Source organism: Armigeres subalbatus, chromosome 3 (genome assembly GCF_024139115.2).
Source record: "Armigeres subalbatus isolate Guangzhou_Male chromosome 3, GZ_Asu_2, whole genome shotgun sequence".
Lineage (NCBI taxonomy): Eukaryota > Metazoa > Arthropoda > Insecta > Diptera > Culicidae > Armigeres > Armigeres subalbatus.
Window position 1 is genome coordinate 147,835,428 of NC_085141.1, and position 13,899 is coordinate 147,849,326.

Sequence of the window (13,899 nt, forward strand, 5' to 3'; positions counted from 1 at the left end):
ATGCTCAACTGCTAGCGGTCTTCCCAGGTCGTGTATAGGCGTTTGATGGCGGGGGATTATGCGTAGGTGTTTCATATGTAGGCAGACTTCCAGAAATTATCCCATAATTTACCGGTAGCGATCCTAAATATCCGACTGGTGTTTAAACCATCGGTTCTTAACCGGAATTCTATAGATTGAAGCTGGCGATGAACACATACGTTGGATCGCGAGAAAATGATGAGATACAATCGACGGCGTTTGAACGGTGGTTTACAGGTTGGTTTGCGGAGACGTTTCTATTCGAGTCTGTGGGGAGGTAAATGAGATAAATGATTATCGAAATTTTCATTTGCAAACCATTTCCATTTACCTTTCATCTGCAAATTAAACTATTGCTTCCTGAATATTAACACCAAATTTGACGCCATGGCCACAACCGTATACGCGAAGACCACATTATCCTTGATAAAGTGGTCTTCGATTTTATGAAGATGTGTTTGGATATCGTAAACATAAGCAAAAATGCAAACACCGAAACGACGACGCAAAGTGAGGGAGAAAAACAAACAGACAAAATGTCAAAACGTTGAGAGGGGTAAGTCAGTGCTCGTAAAATATTTATTTATGTAATGTAATTCGTCACCCACGAGGGGTATTTTCTTCAAAATGAAGAAGAAGACATGGTGCCCGATTTTCTGATGGCTTTGTACCGGACATTTCGGTCTATGTATTCGTCAATGTTAACATCCTTTTCGATGGAATATTACATCAGCTGAATATTCAACAGACAAAAATTCACCCTGTTCCATTACGTTGCGTCTTTGTAATATTCGAATGTTGAAATGGAGAATATTACACAGAATCAGATGCACATAGTTGATTCTAATTAATTTGTGTCATATTACACAAATTAAATGTAATATTGTATTTGATGATGATATAACTTTCGATCTAGCAACACTTCTATTTTTTCGTCTGCGCATCGTTTTGTCATCGACGAGGATTTGAAAAGGTATTTTGTGTGAGCCTGTGAACAGAGCACAAAGTGTATTATTATTGAATTAAAGACACGATTTATAGCGTCTTTAATTGGAATCATCAAAAAAACACTTTTGCGACATTTTCTAAACATGGGTAAGTAGGTATTTTCATTATGTATTTTGTATTTGGCAATGCTAACTTCCTCGTTTCTTGTAGATGAAGATTGTACTCGACGATGCGTTAGATTCCGATTCCACCGACGGTGGTGCAGTAGAAGCCGGAATCGCTGTAAAGCATGCACTCGTCGCAGGAAGACTTCCATGTATACGGTTGTACCGCCTCCGGGATTCAAAAAAACATTACGAGAAAACATATTACATGGCTATGCAGACGGCCAGTCAGACTCCGGAAAACGTCGTAGCGGATACATCTCAGGCGACCATACCCGTCATTGGGTTGACTATCCCGCGACAGGCTCGTTGATTGTGTGTGGCCTATATTCCGTCCGGTGTCACCCAGGTGAAGATGATGCAGTTCATCTACGAGTTCCTGTTCAGTTTGGCCCGAATAGCCGACAACTCGGTTCTGGCCTGGCAGCTGAATCTCGACCAGAATTTCGTTCGATTGTCGAAACTACCTAAGCAACGGCATCCTAAAGCATCAACTCCAGGGGACAGAGTTTAAAGATAGATCGCACAACTAGCAGCCCATGCCTGGTATAACCGACTTCGCTCTGCCAGCCTTACCACGTGAATACGTCCTTTTTGTGGAATAATAGGTTTGATTTCTTTACAAATAAGTAAACGTTGTTTAATTCTCAATTTACCTCTGCGATATGATTAATATAGTTGGCCTCAAATCTCCGTACAAGAATGTCATTAGCCCGCTGAATTTGTGAATAAGCATCCGATGAATTCGGTTTTAAAATGAAGAATATTAGGAGCAATAATTTTTGTCCGGTTGACTTCTCCGTTTTTTTGTGTGTTAACTTTACACTTTATATTTTTGTGTTTCGCTCGATATATCGCATTGAAGTTTTTAATGTATTTATTTATAATATGTTTTCAATTATTTCAAGATCTTTCGGATGTTTCGATGTTCAGCCGCTGGGTGCTAGGCATGCGATGTTCGAATTGCTTCTCATCGGAGATCATACACAATTAGGTTCTTTTAGAGTGATGCAAGAAGGACAAGATTTTCCCACTATTGGCATGGCAGAGAGGCACTGAACTGGCGGAAATACTTTGACCTCTTTGCTAGTCGAACTGAAAGGCACTAGGTATGTAAGAAATATTTTATATCATAGATAAACTTATTATCGAGGTAATTATTTAGCTATAGTAATCTGAATAGGTCTATAGAATTGAATTGACTCATTTCGTTGAACTGACTCTTTAATTTGTGTTTTTGGCACGATAACCAGTTAGTGGATTCACCTTGATTTTTATACTTTCGTGTGTTGGGATTCCAAAAGACTAAGGAATCCTTTTAAGATTTCGAGATTGAGTGAGGAATCCTTTTGCGATTCCCAAACGAATTCTTCGGGATTCTGAAGGGAATCTTCACGGGTTTTGAAATAGCTGAACTTCATCAGTTGCTGGATAAGGAAGAACGGGCATGCATTTTCTGTCGTATAGCAAAAGCAATACCACCAGTTATGGTTCCACTTCCCGAAATGCGACTTACTGCATTCATTCAATCATTTACTTTCACGGGCATGGATTACTTCGGTCCAGATTTGGCGAAGGTGAGCAGAAGTTATGCTAAGTGATGGATTGCGCTCTTCAACTGCCTGACAGAGCGATACACCCTGATGTGATGTATTCTTTGAGCACCGATTAATGCATTATAGCAATACAACATTTCGTAGCTTGTCGAGGACAACCAAGGGAGTTCTGGTCGGATAATGCTACATGTTTCCAAGATACAAGCAATGGACTGAGAATACATATCCAATCTTTTGCTGAAAGTTTACCATCTCTCTTTCGGGATTCCGAATCCTTTCGGAAAGGGTATCCTGGAGGAACTTCAGGAATAATTCCTGGAGGAACTTCCTGAGGAATTCTTGGAGGAACTTCCGGAGGAACATCCGAAACAATTCCCGGAGGAACTTCCGCATAAATTCGTCAACCTTTCTAACGTGTTCGGGTCAATATGACCCGAATCGCACTTTCAAATTGTAACAAATTTTTAACGCAACCATGTGAAGGTCTGGAACTTTATGACTTTTTTTATTTCGTGGAAAACTATGTTCCGGAACGCTGACCTACTTTGTACGACATTCCTGAAGTGCTCCAAAAAAACTCACACTTACGGTGTTCGGGTCATATTGACCCGGATTTGACTTAGAAATATCTCAGGCATTTCTCAGCCAAATTAACATGTTTATATACCAAAATAATCGTCTGCTCATAAATTTTCCGAAACTGATTGCTGATAGGCCACACCTACATCTTGTAATCGTCGGAGGAAGGATCGTCAGTTGGCCACTTTTATATGGACGAAAATTGCACACGAATATCACGAATGAACGATTTTATTGCTGTGTTTTTTTTTCTCAGAAATGCAACCAATAGTATTTGAGTGATGACGAATCATGAATACAGATATTGTCGGATTTTGTCAAAATTGCACGCGGCGAACTCTTCAGGAAAGGTACCGCCGCGCTTTCTGCACCCCGTTTACTTGATTCTTATGGGTGAATAGCATTGCGGTGTATCGTTTGGCGCGGCCGTACCTTTCGACAGTCATTCGCCGCGTGAAGTTTTGTGCAAGTACCCATTTGGGAACATTACAAACGCCGCGCAGTGTATCACATCCAGAGAATCTGACAATAATATTTCTACGGGTTCTCCAAACCATTCTGGATTTTAGAGCCCTGGTCTACCAGGTCAATTACGCTTGGTACAAAACCAACAGCTATCCATGGTGCTTATACAGGCTCTTGAATACCATGCGTAAAATTTATGATCTATGTCCAAACCGGATATTCTAAGATCTCCAAATTATTCTGGAGCTCAGACGAATTGATCTACCAAGATTACTGGGCTCAATATCAAGCCAATAACAACCCATACAGGTGCTTAGATGCCATGCGAATGATTCACGATTTATATAACTTGGGAATTTATTCAATAAGACGTATGTGATTTTGTAAACAAAGATTCATAAGTCAATTTCTCCAATCTGATAGAACTCCCACGCAAACCATCACCACTAACAGGTAGAGCGAGGCTTCGGCTACCTGTTAGTGGTGTTGGTTTACGTGGGAGTGCCATCAAATTGGACAAATAGACGCATGAATCTTTGTTTACAAAATCACATACGTCCTTTTGAATAAGTACCCGAAATATGTCCAAACCGGATGTTCTAAATTCTCCAAAAAATTCTGGAGTTCAGACGAATTGGACAACTGGGATCGATATCAATCCAATAACAACCGATTAGGCCATGTGTACCATTTACGGTACTGATATATCTAAACAGGATGTTCCAAGTTCACCAAATCATTCTGGAGTTCAGACTAATTCAAGACAAAATGTTCGAAACCACTTATCTGCTTTTGAAAACAAAGATTCAAACGATGATTTGACGAATCTGATAGCTCTGCCACGCAAACCAACACCACCAACAGATAGCGGAATCCTTCATCTACCTATTGATGGTGTTGGTTTGCGTGAGAGAGCTATCAGATTCGTCAAATCGTCGTTTGAATCTTTGTTTACAAAAGCAGATAATTCGTTTTGAAAATTTTGTCTTGAATTTATCTATCAGGTAAACTGAGCTCAATACAAAGCCAATAGCAACCGATAGTGTCCTTACAGGCCCTTACAGCATTATTATCGGTCGCGGGCATTTTAATCATCCGCGTAGCACTGTCATTTTAGTTTCGTCACTCGTTTCCGTATCGGTCACTATTTTCGGCTCTCAATTTGGTTGCTGTATTCCGTGGCAGTGACGTTTGACAGTTGTCAGTTTATCAAATAGCAGCGCTCTTACCGCGCTATCAAATTTGGTCACCTGTCAGTCGCGCTACTGTTATAGCAGCGCGTTTAGTAGCGACCGGTAAAGTGTCAAATAATGATACTGCGCTGGCAAACGGCTAATACTCGCGCCCGGAAATCTTGCTCTTTAGAGGTCATGCGAATAATTTACGATTTAGATTTGAAAGAAGTTCTTCAAATCATTCTGGAGTTCAGACGATTTGATCTACCAAGATTACTGGGCTCGAAATCAAGCCAATAACAACCCATACAAGCCCTTAGAGGCCATGCGCATGATATACGATCTAGATATCTTCAACCCGGATGTTCTAAGTTCTCCAAATCATTCTGGAGCTCAGACCAATTGGTTCACCAAGTCAACTGAGCTCAATACAAAGCCAATAGCAACCCATGGTGTCCATACAGGCCCTTATAGGCCATGCGCATGATTTAAGATCTAGATATGTCCAAACCGGATGTTCTAAGTTCTTCAAATCATTCTGGAGCTCAGACCAATTGGTCTACCAAGGCTACTGGAGTCAATTTAAATATATTAGCAACCCATGGTGTCCATACAGGTCCTTGAAGGCTATGTGCATGATTTACGATCTAGATATATTCAAACCAAATGTTCTAAGTTCTCCAAATCATTCTGGAGTTTGAACCAAGTATACTGGGCTCAATACAACTCAATACAAGTCAATAGCAACCCATGGGGTCCATACATGCTTCTATAGCCCATGTGCATGATTCACGATTTAGATATGTCCAAACCAGATATACTAAGTTCTCCAAATAATTCTGGAGCTCAGAACAATTAGTCTACCGAGACAATTGGGCTCAATACAAAACCAATAGCAACCTATGGTGCTTAAACAGGCCCTCAGAGGTCATGAGCATAATTTACGATCTAGATATTTCCAACCCGGATGTCCTAAGTTTTTCAAATCATTCTGGAGTCTCAGAGTAATTAGTTTACCAAGTCAACTGGGCTCAGTACAAAGCCAATAGGTACCTATGGTGTCTATACAGGCCCTAAGAGGTCATGCGCATGATTGACGATCTACGTATGTCCAAAGTTCTCCAAATCATTCTTTTGTTCAATTGAATTGGTCTACCATTTCAACTGCGCTCAATTAAAAGTCATTAGCAACCCATCCTATCCATACAGGCCCCATTTGCATGATTTACGATCTAAATATGTTCAAACCAGATGTTCTAAGCTCTCCAAATCATCAAACCTATTGATCTACCACGTCAGCTGGCCCATGCAGACCCTAGAGGCCGTGTGCGCCATTCATGATCTAATTTGTCCAAACCGGATGTTCTAAGCTCTCCAAATCAATGTGGAGCTTAGACCAATTGTTCTACCAAGTCAACCGGGCTCAACACAAAGCAAATAGCAACCCATGGTGTCCATACAGGCTCTCAGAGACCATGCGCATGATTAACTATTTAGATATGTCTAAATCGTATAGTCTTAGTTTTCCAAATTATTATTGAGTTCAGACCAATTGATCTACAACTTCAACTGGGATCGATACAAAGGCAATAGGAACTCACACAAGCCCTTAGAGGCCATGTGCATGATTTACGATCTAGATATATTCATGGTTCTTGACATGTTCAAATCAACCGTGTTCAGTACAAAGCCTGTAGCAATCCATTGTGTCTGGCAGTTGGCGCTCAGAGAGAATGTGCATGGTTTACGATTTATGTCTGTCCGAATCAAATGTTCTAATTTATCCAAATCATTTTGGAGTTCAGACCATCTGGTCAACCAAGGCAACTGGGCTCGGAAAATAGCCAATATCAATCCATAAAGTTCATATAGCCGCCTTGAAGCCATGCGCATGATTTACGATTCATATATTTTTAAATTAGATATTCTAAGCTCTTCAAATCATTCCAGAATTGAAACCAATTAGGTAATTGGACAAATTGGTCTGAACTACAGAATGATTTTGTGAACTTAGATAATCGTTTTTGCACATATTTGAATTGTAAATTGCATGCCTGCTAAAGGCACGGCAAATGCTGGGTAAAGCGTACCATTGGTACTTCGCGTACCTGAAGGAATAAAATAGACCCCATCTCGCGGTCCTTAGCCTATTACCCAGCAACTCCTATCCCTACCTCCCCGTGGTGCTGGCCGGGATACGAGCAACCTTAGGGAAGATCGGGTAACCAACCCCGGTGGGAACTATGGTCGTATGCTGACAGGGAAGGGGGGGGGAGTTTGCTCCTCTCCGAAGGTGCAAATCTTACTGAGCGTCTGTTCTCCATGTCAGGATCGGCTCTCAACACCGTCTGTTCTCCATGTAAGGGGCGGCTGATCATCGTCCGAGTGCCGATGTCCTCAAGGACCGTGGATTCGGCATCGTAGCGCTGCAGAAGGTTTGTTGGAAGGGATCAATGGCACGAACGTTTAGAGGTAATCATACCATCTACCAGAGCTGCGGCAACACACACGAGCTGGGAACAGCTTTCATAGTGATGCAAAGGCGCGTGATCGGCCGATCAATGAGAGAATGTGCAGGTTGAGGATCAACTTCAGTATAATCAACGTCCATCCAGCATTTTACGAGCGCTAATGGCCGCCACACTCAAGCTCAGTTTTTGGTGGGGTGGAAACAATTTGAAGCTTGGCTTGTGTTGTTTGATACAAAAACGATAAGTTTCCATCATCAAAAAGATTAAATTATAACGATAAGGATCGCTGCGATGTCAAACGACACAAGCCAAACGTCAAATCGATTGTACCCCACCAGAACATGAGTAAAATTGTGGCGGCCATTAGCGCACGTAAAATGCTGGATAGCTCACACTCCGGAAGCACTGATGATGATAAGGACGCATTCTACGCGCAACTGGAACGTGAGTACGACAGCTGCCCAAGCCACTACGTAAAAATCACCATAGGAGATTTGAACGCTCAGGTTGGCCAAAAGGAGGAACTTAGACCGACTATTGGAAAGTTCAGCGCTCACCGGCTGACGAACGAAAACGGCCTACGACTAATTGATTTCGCCTCCTCCAAGAATATGGCCATTCGCAGCACCTACTTCCAACACAGCCTCCCGTATCGGTACACCTGGAGATCAGCACTGCAGACAGAATCACAAATCGACCACGTTCTGATTGATGGACGGCATTTCTCCGACATTATCGACGTCAGGACATATCGTGGCGCTAACATCGACTCTGACCACTATCTGGTGATGGTTAAACTGCGCCCAAAACTGTCCGTCATCAACAATGTTCGGTACCGACGACCGCCGCGGTACGACCTAGAGCGACTGAAGCAACCTGATGTCGCCACTGCATACGCGCAGCATCTCGAGGCAGCGTTGCCGGAAGAGGGTGAGCTCGATGGGGCCCCTCTTGAGGACTGCTGGAATACAGTTAAAGCAGCCATTAACGACGCAGCGGAGAACAACGTCGGGTATATGGGACGAAGTCGACGGAACGATTGGTTCGACGAAGAGTGCAGACAGATTCTGGAGGAGAAGGACGAAGCGCAGGCGGTCGCGCTGCAGCAAGGTACCCGGCAGAACGTGGAACGTTATAGACGGAAGCGGAGACAGCAGACCCGCCTTTTTCAGGAGAAGAAACGACACCTGGAAGAAGCGGAGTGCGAGGAGATGAAACAGCTGTGCCGTTCTCAAGAAACACGCAAGTTCTATCAGAAGCTCAACGCATCCCGCAAAGGCTTTGTGCCGTGAGCCGAAATGTGCCGGGATAAGGATGGGAGCATCTTGACGGACGAACGTGTGGTGATCGAAAGGTGGAAGCAGCACTACGATGAAAATTTGAATGGCACTGAGAGTACAGGCAGTGAATGTCAAGGCAGCGGAGGAGCCAACCAGCCCCCACCTTGAGGGAAGTTAAGGATGCCATCCAACAAGTAAAGACCAATGAAGTAGCTAGTTAGGATGGTATCGGAGCTGAGCTCATTAAAATGGGCCCTGAAAAGATGGCCACTTTCCTGCACGAACTGATAGTCAGAATCTGGGAAACTGAACAGCTATCGGAGGAGTGGGAGGAAGGGGTTATATGCCCCATCTACAATAAAGGCGACAAGCTGGAGTGTGAGAACTTTCGAGCGATCACCATCCTTAATGCCGCCTACAAAGTGATATCCCAGATCATCTTCCGTCGTCTGTCACCATTAGTGAATGAGTTCATGGGAAGTTATCAAGCCGGCTTCGTTGACGGCCGCTCGACAACGGACCAGATCTTTAATGTACGGCAAATCCTTCAAAAATGCCGTGAATACCAGGTTGCAAAGCACCATCTGTTCGTTGATTTCAAGGCGGCATACGACTGTATTGACCGCATAGAGCTATGGAAAATGATGGATGAGAACAGCTTCCCTGGGAAGCTTACCAGACTGATCAAAGCAACGGTGGATGGTGTGCAAAACTGTGTAAAGATTTCGGGCGAACACTCCAGTTCGTTCCAATCGCGCCGGGGACTAAGACAAGATGATGGACTTTTGTGCCTTTTGTTCAACATTGCGCTAGAAGGTGTCATGCGGAGAGTCGGGGTACGATTTTCAACAGATCCAGTCAATTTATTTGTTTCGCGGATGACATGGACATTGTCGGCCGAACATTTGCAAAGGTGGCAGAACTGTACACCCGCCTGAAACGTGAAGCAACAAAAGTTGGACTGGTGTTGAATGCGTCAAAGACAAAGTACATGCTTGTGGGCGGAACCGAGCGCCGCCTGGGAAGCAGTGTTACGATAGATGGATCTATTATGTCTACCTCGGATCCTTGCTGACGGCTGATAACAATGTTAGTCGTGAAATACGAAGGCGCATCATCTGTGTAAGTCGGGCGTACTACGGGCTCCAGAAAAAATTGCGGTCAAAAAAGATTCACCACCGCACCAAATGTGTCATGTACAAGACGCTAATAAGACCGGTTGTCCTCTACGGACATGAAACATGGACAATGCTCGAGGAGGACTTGTAAGCACTCGGAGTATTCGAGACGGGTGCTTAGGACCAGCTTTGGCGGTGTGCAAGAAGACAGTGTGTGGCGGCGAAGAATGCACCACGAGCTCGCCCAGCTCTACGGCGAACCCAGTATCTACAAGGTAGATAAAGCCGAAAGGGTACGATGGGCAGGACATGTTGCAAGAATGCCGGACAGCAATCCTGAAAAGATGATGTTTGCTTCCGATCCGGCAGGTACGAGAGCGCAGCGAGCGAGATGGGCAGATCAAAACGACTTGGCGAGCGTGGGGCATATTCGAGGATGGAGAGATGCGGCCTCGAACCGTGTATTGTGGCGTCAAATTGTTGATTCAGAGTTATCTGTTTAGATAGTCTACAAATGAAATGAATGGATGCTAAAGGCCTATATGAACACCATGCATTGTCGTTGATTTTGTACTGAGCCCAAATGACTTTGTAAATCAACTGGTTCGCTTTGTCCATATTTAGCATGTAAATTAAGCGTATGTCCTCTAAAGGTCTATGGGGGCAGCATAGTTTGCTACTGTTGCTACTGGTAAACCGAGTCTAGTTGACTTGTAAGATCTATTAGTTTAAACTCCACAATGATTTGGAGAACTTCAAATATCAATTTGGACATAACAAAATCAGTAATCATGCGCATGGCTTCCATGGGCCTATATGGACACCATGGGTTGCTATTTATTTTGTAGCCCACCCAGTTGTCTTGGTAGATCAATTCGTCTAAACTCCGCAGTGATTTGGAGAATTTAGATTATCCGGCTTGGATTCAAATCGTAAATTCTGGCCTGGCTGGAGAATATGAATTGCTATTGATTTTTTACCGATCTCAGATGACTTGGTAGACAAATTTGTCTAATGAAAGTTAAATAATAAAAGTTAATAAATTCCTGGAAGAATAACTGGAGGAACATCCGGAGGAATTCCTGGATAAACTTCCGGAGGAATTCCTAGAGGAACTTCTGGAGGAAATTCCGGAGGAATTCCTGGAGAAACTTCGGGAGGAATTCCTGGAGGAGCTTCCGGTGGAATTCCTGAAGGAACTTCCGGTAGAATTCCTGCAGGAACTTCCGGAGGAATTGCTGGAGGATCTTCCGGAGGAATTTCTGGAGGAACTTTCGGAGGAATTCCTGGAGGAACTTTCGGAGGAAATCCTGAAGGAACTACCAGAGGAATTCTTGGAGGAATTCGGAAGGAACCTCTAGAGGACTTCCTGGAGAAACTTCTGGGAGGACTTCCTGGAGAAACTTCTGGGAGGACGTCCTGAAGGAACTTTTCAGAGGACTTCCCGAGGAACTTCTGGGGAAATTTCTGGAGGAACTTTCAGAGGAAATCCTCGAGGAACTTTCGGAGGAAGTCCTGAAGGAACTTCCGGATGAAATCCTGGAGGAACTGCTGGAGGAATTATTGGAGGAACTTCTGGGATGAAATTTTGGAGGAACTTCCGGAAGAATTCCTGGGGGAACTTCCGGAGGAATTCCTGGAGGAACTTTCGAAAGAGTTCCTGGAGGAGCTTCCGGAGGAATACCTGGAAGAACTACTGGTGGAATTACTGGATGAAATTCTGATGAAATTCCTGGAGAAACTTCTAGGTGTCTTCCTGTTGAAACTTCTGTGAGGATTTCCTGGAGGAACTTTTTGGAGGACTTCCTGGTAAACTTCTAGGAGAAATTCCTGGAAGAACTTTCTGAGGAAATCCTGGAGAAACTTCCGAAAGAATTCCTTAAGGGACTTCTCAAGGAATTCCTGAAGGAACTTGCAAAGAATTCCTGGAGGAACTTCCGAAAGAATTCCTGGGGATGAAATCCTGGAGGAAATTCTGGCGGAATTATTGGAGGAACTTCTGGGATGAAATCCTGGAGGAACTTCCGGAGGAATTTCTGGGGGAACTTCCGCAGGAATTCCAGGAGGAACTTCCGGAGGAATTCCTGGAGGAACTACTGGTGGAATTACTGGATGAAAATCTGATGGAATTCCTGGAGAAACTTCTGGGAGGATTTCCTGGAGGAACTTCTTGGAGGACTTCCTGGGGAACTTCTAGGAGAAATTCCTGGATGAACTTTCGGAGGAAATCCTGGAGAAACTTCCGAAAAAATTCCTGAAGGAACTTCCGGATGAATTCGTGAAGAAATTCCTGGAGAATCTTCCGGAAGAATAATTCCAGCAACTTAAGGAGAAACTTCCGGAGAAATACCTGGAGGTGTCTCCGGAGTAATTCTTGGAAGAGCCTCTGGAGGCATTCCTGAAATACTTCTGTAGGAATGCCTCAGAAAATTCCGGAGAATATATACTCAATCAAGTTGAAACCCGAAATTGGGTGCTAGCGAAGTTGGATTTTTCTCACAATCCGTACATTAAACCTAACTTCGGAAGTGGTGCGCTGAATAGCGCTTCGAGATATGAAAACAGTGCACCACTTCCGAAGTTAGGTTTAACGTACGGATTGTGAGAAAAATCCAACTTCGCTATTCCCCAATTCCGGTTTTCAACTGGATTGAAAATATATAGCATGACATTAATGCTGTCCAATGAGCAGCTCGAAGTAGCTCGAAGTTGTTCCCGTCCTGCTCGTTCTTTTTTGTCAACAAACGGGCATGAGCGTGACAGGAACAACTTCGAGCTACTTCGAGCTGCTCATTGGACAGCACTATTATAGTTCACGCTGACCCACGCCGCCGCCGCTGGTTGAAGATGATCTATCACGCCACCGCCGATGAAATTTCAATTGACACTCTCAGGTCTATTCCTGACAGAATGTTTCTGAGATGTCGAATAGTATCCTATTAAGATTCCGAATCATTTTGAGATTCAGAACCGCATCCTATTGGCACTTCAATCGGAATCCTTCTGCTATTCTGAACTGTGCCCTTCTGATGTTCTAAACGAACTATTGCTGCTATTCTTAACGGAAAGCAATCTTCCTGCGTTTCCGAAAGAATTCTTCTTGTGGATTATCGAATACTCTTGGGTCATGGAAACGATACCCTCAAGGATTCTGAATAGAATGTTGAATATTATATTCCATCTTGATGTTTCGAACGAGTTCCTTTTGAGATTTGAATCTATATCCTTTTAACATTGCAAAAGTAATGTTTTTGGATTCTGAATGGAATTATTTTAAGATTCCAAACGGAATCATTTTTGGGACTCTAAACGGAATCATTCTAAGATTATGCTCGGAACATCTGAAGAATCTGTTACTTTTTTGTATGATATTACTCAGCTTCTTTTCTTTTTTTAAGGTCGCTTCATCTCCGTTCTAAAAGATATACATGTCCGGCAATTCCTTAGTGCAGCAGTGCCTAGGAAGCATTCTTCACCCGGTGGCACGATGGTCAAATGGTTTCGTTTCGGCGAGGTCCTTGTTTGGCAGCGCCGTTGACTCCACGGTTCGACGGCGGCAGCAGTCACCATCAGCTTATACAATTGTTTTTATTATAAAAAATAAATATATTTATTTCAAATACAATGTTTTATTCTAAAACAGATAATACTATGAGAAAAATTCACCAACTTCCTTCTTATCAAGTGATAAATATGCAAATTAGTAATTCGATAAAACCTGTGAACAACAAAATTACGCTGTACGTTTGTACGTTGTGGTCCAATACGTCATCGATCAGGATTACATCGTGAAAAAAATTACACCGGTGCTATTACTCACGAATTGTCGTGTACATCGAAGGAGTGTAATATCACAGCTCTGACGGAATAGTCGATGTGCATCTGTTTCGAATGTAATATTCAACAACTGTTTTTGCTGTGTAGAGGTTATTGTATAGAACAGTATCAAAAGAAAACCATGGATATTATTTCCTCTTTGTTTGTCATTCTGACAGCATCTTGACAGTATCGTACACGAAAATATCCTGAAATTGAGGTCTCCAAGCAGATTTTACCAACACTATCACAGAGTGATTTTTTTTCGCTGCACACTGAATCAAAATGAAAATTTTCATTTGCACC

At 43.1% G+C, this 13,899-nt stretch overlaps 2 long non-coding RNA genes across 2 annotated transcripts in view; one reads left to right on the forward strand and one right to left on the reverse strand.

The window, feature by feature from the left end:
• The window catches only part of LOC134225627 (uncharacterized), a 1,090-nt gene extending 590 nt beyond the window's left edge, over positions 1-500 (reverse strand). The window contains exons 1-2 of the long non-coding RNA XR_009983285.1: positions 353-500; positions 1-288 (exon numbers count right to left, since the gene is read on the reverse strand). The exon at positions 1-288 is cut by the window's left edge and continues 136 nt beyond it. This is a non-coding gene — a long non-coding RNA (uncharacterized LOC134225627). The remainder of the gene's footprint in view (positions 289-352) is intronic.
• A 290-nt stretch (positions 501-790) lies between these two features.
• Positions 791-13,694, forward strand: LOC134219269 (uncharacterized). Its single transcript, XR_009981524.1, has 3 exons — positions 791-1,116; positions 1,180-2,242; positions 13,176-13,694. It is a non-coding gene; the product is annotated as an uncharacterized LOC134219269 (long non-coding RNA).
• The last annotated feature ends 205 nt before the right edge of the window (positions 13,695-13,899 follow it).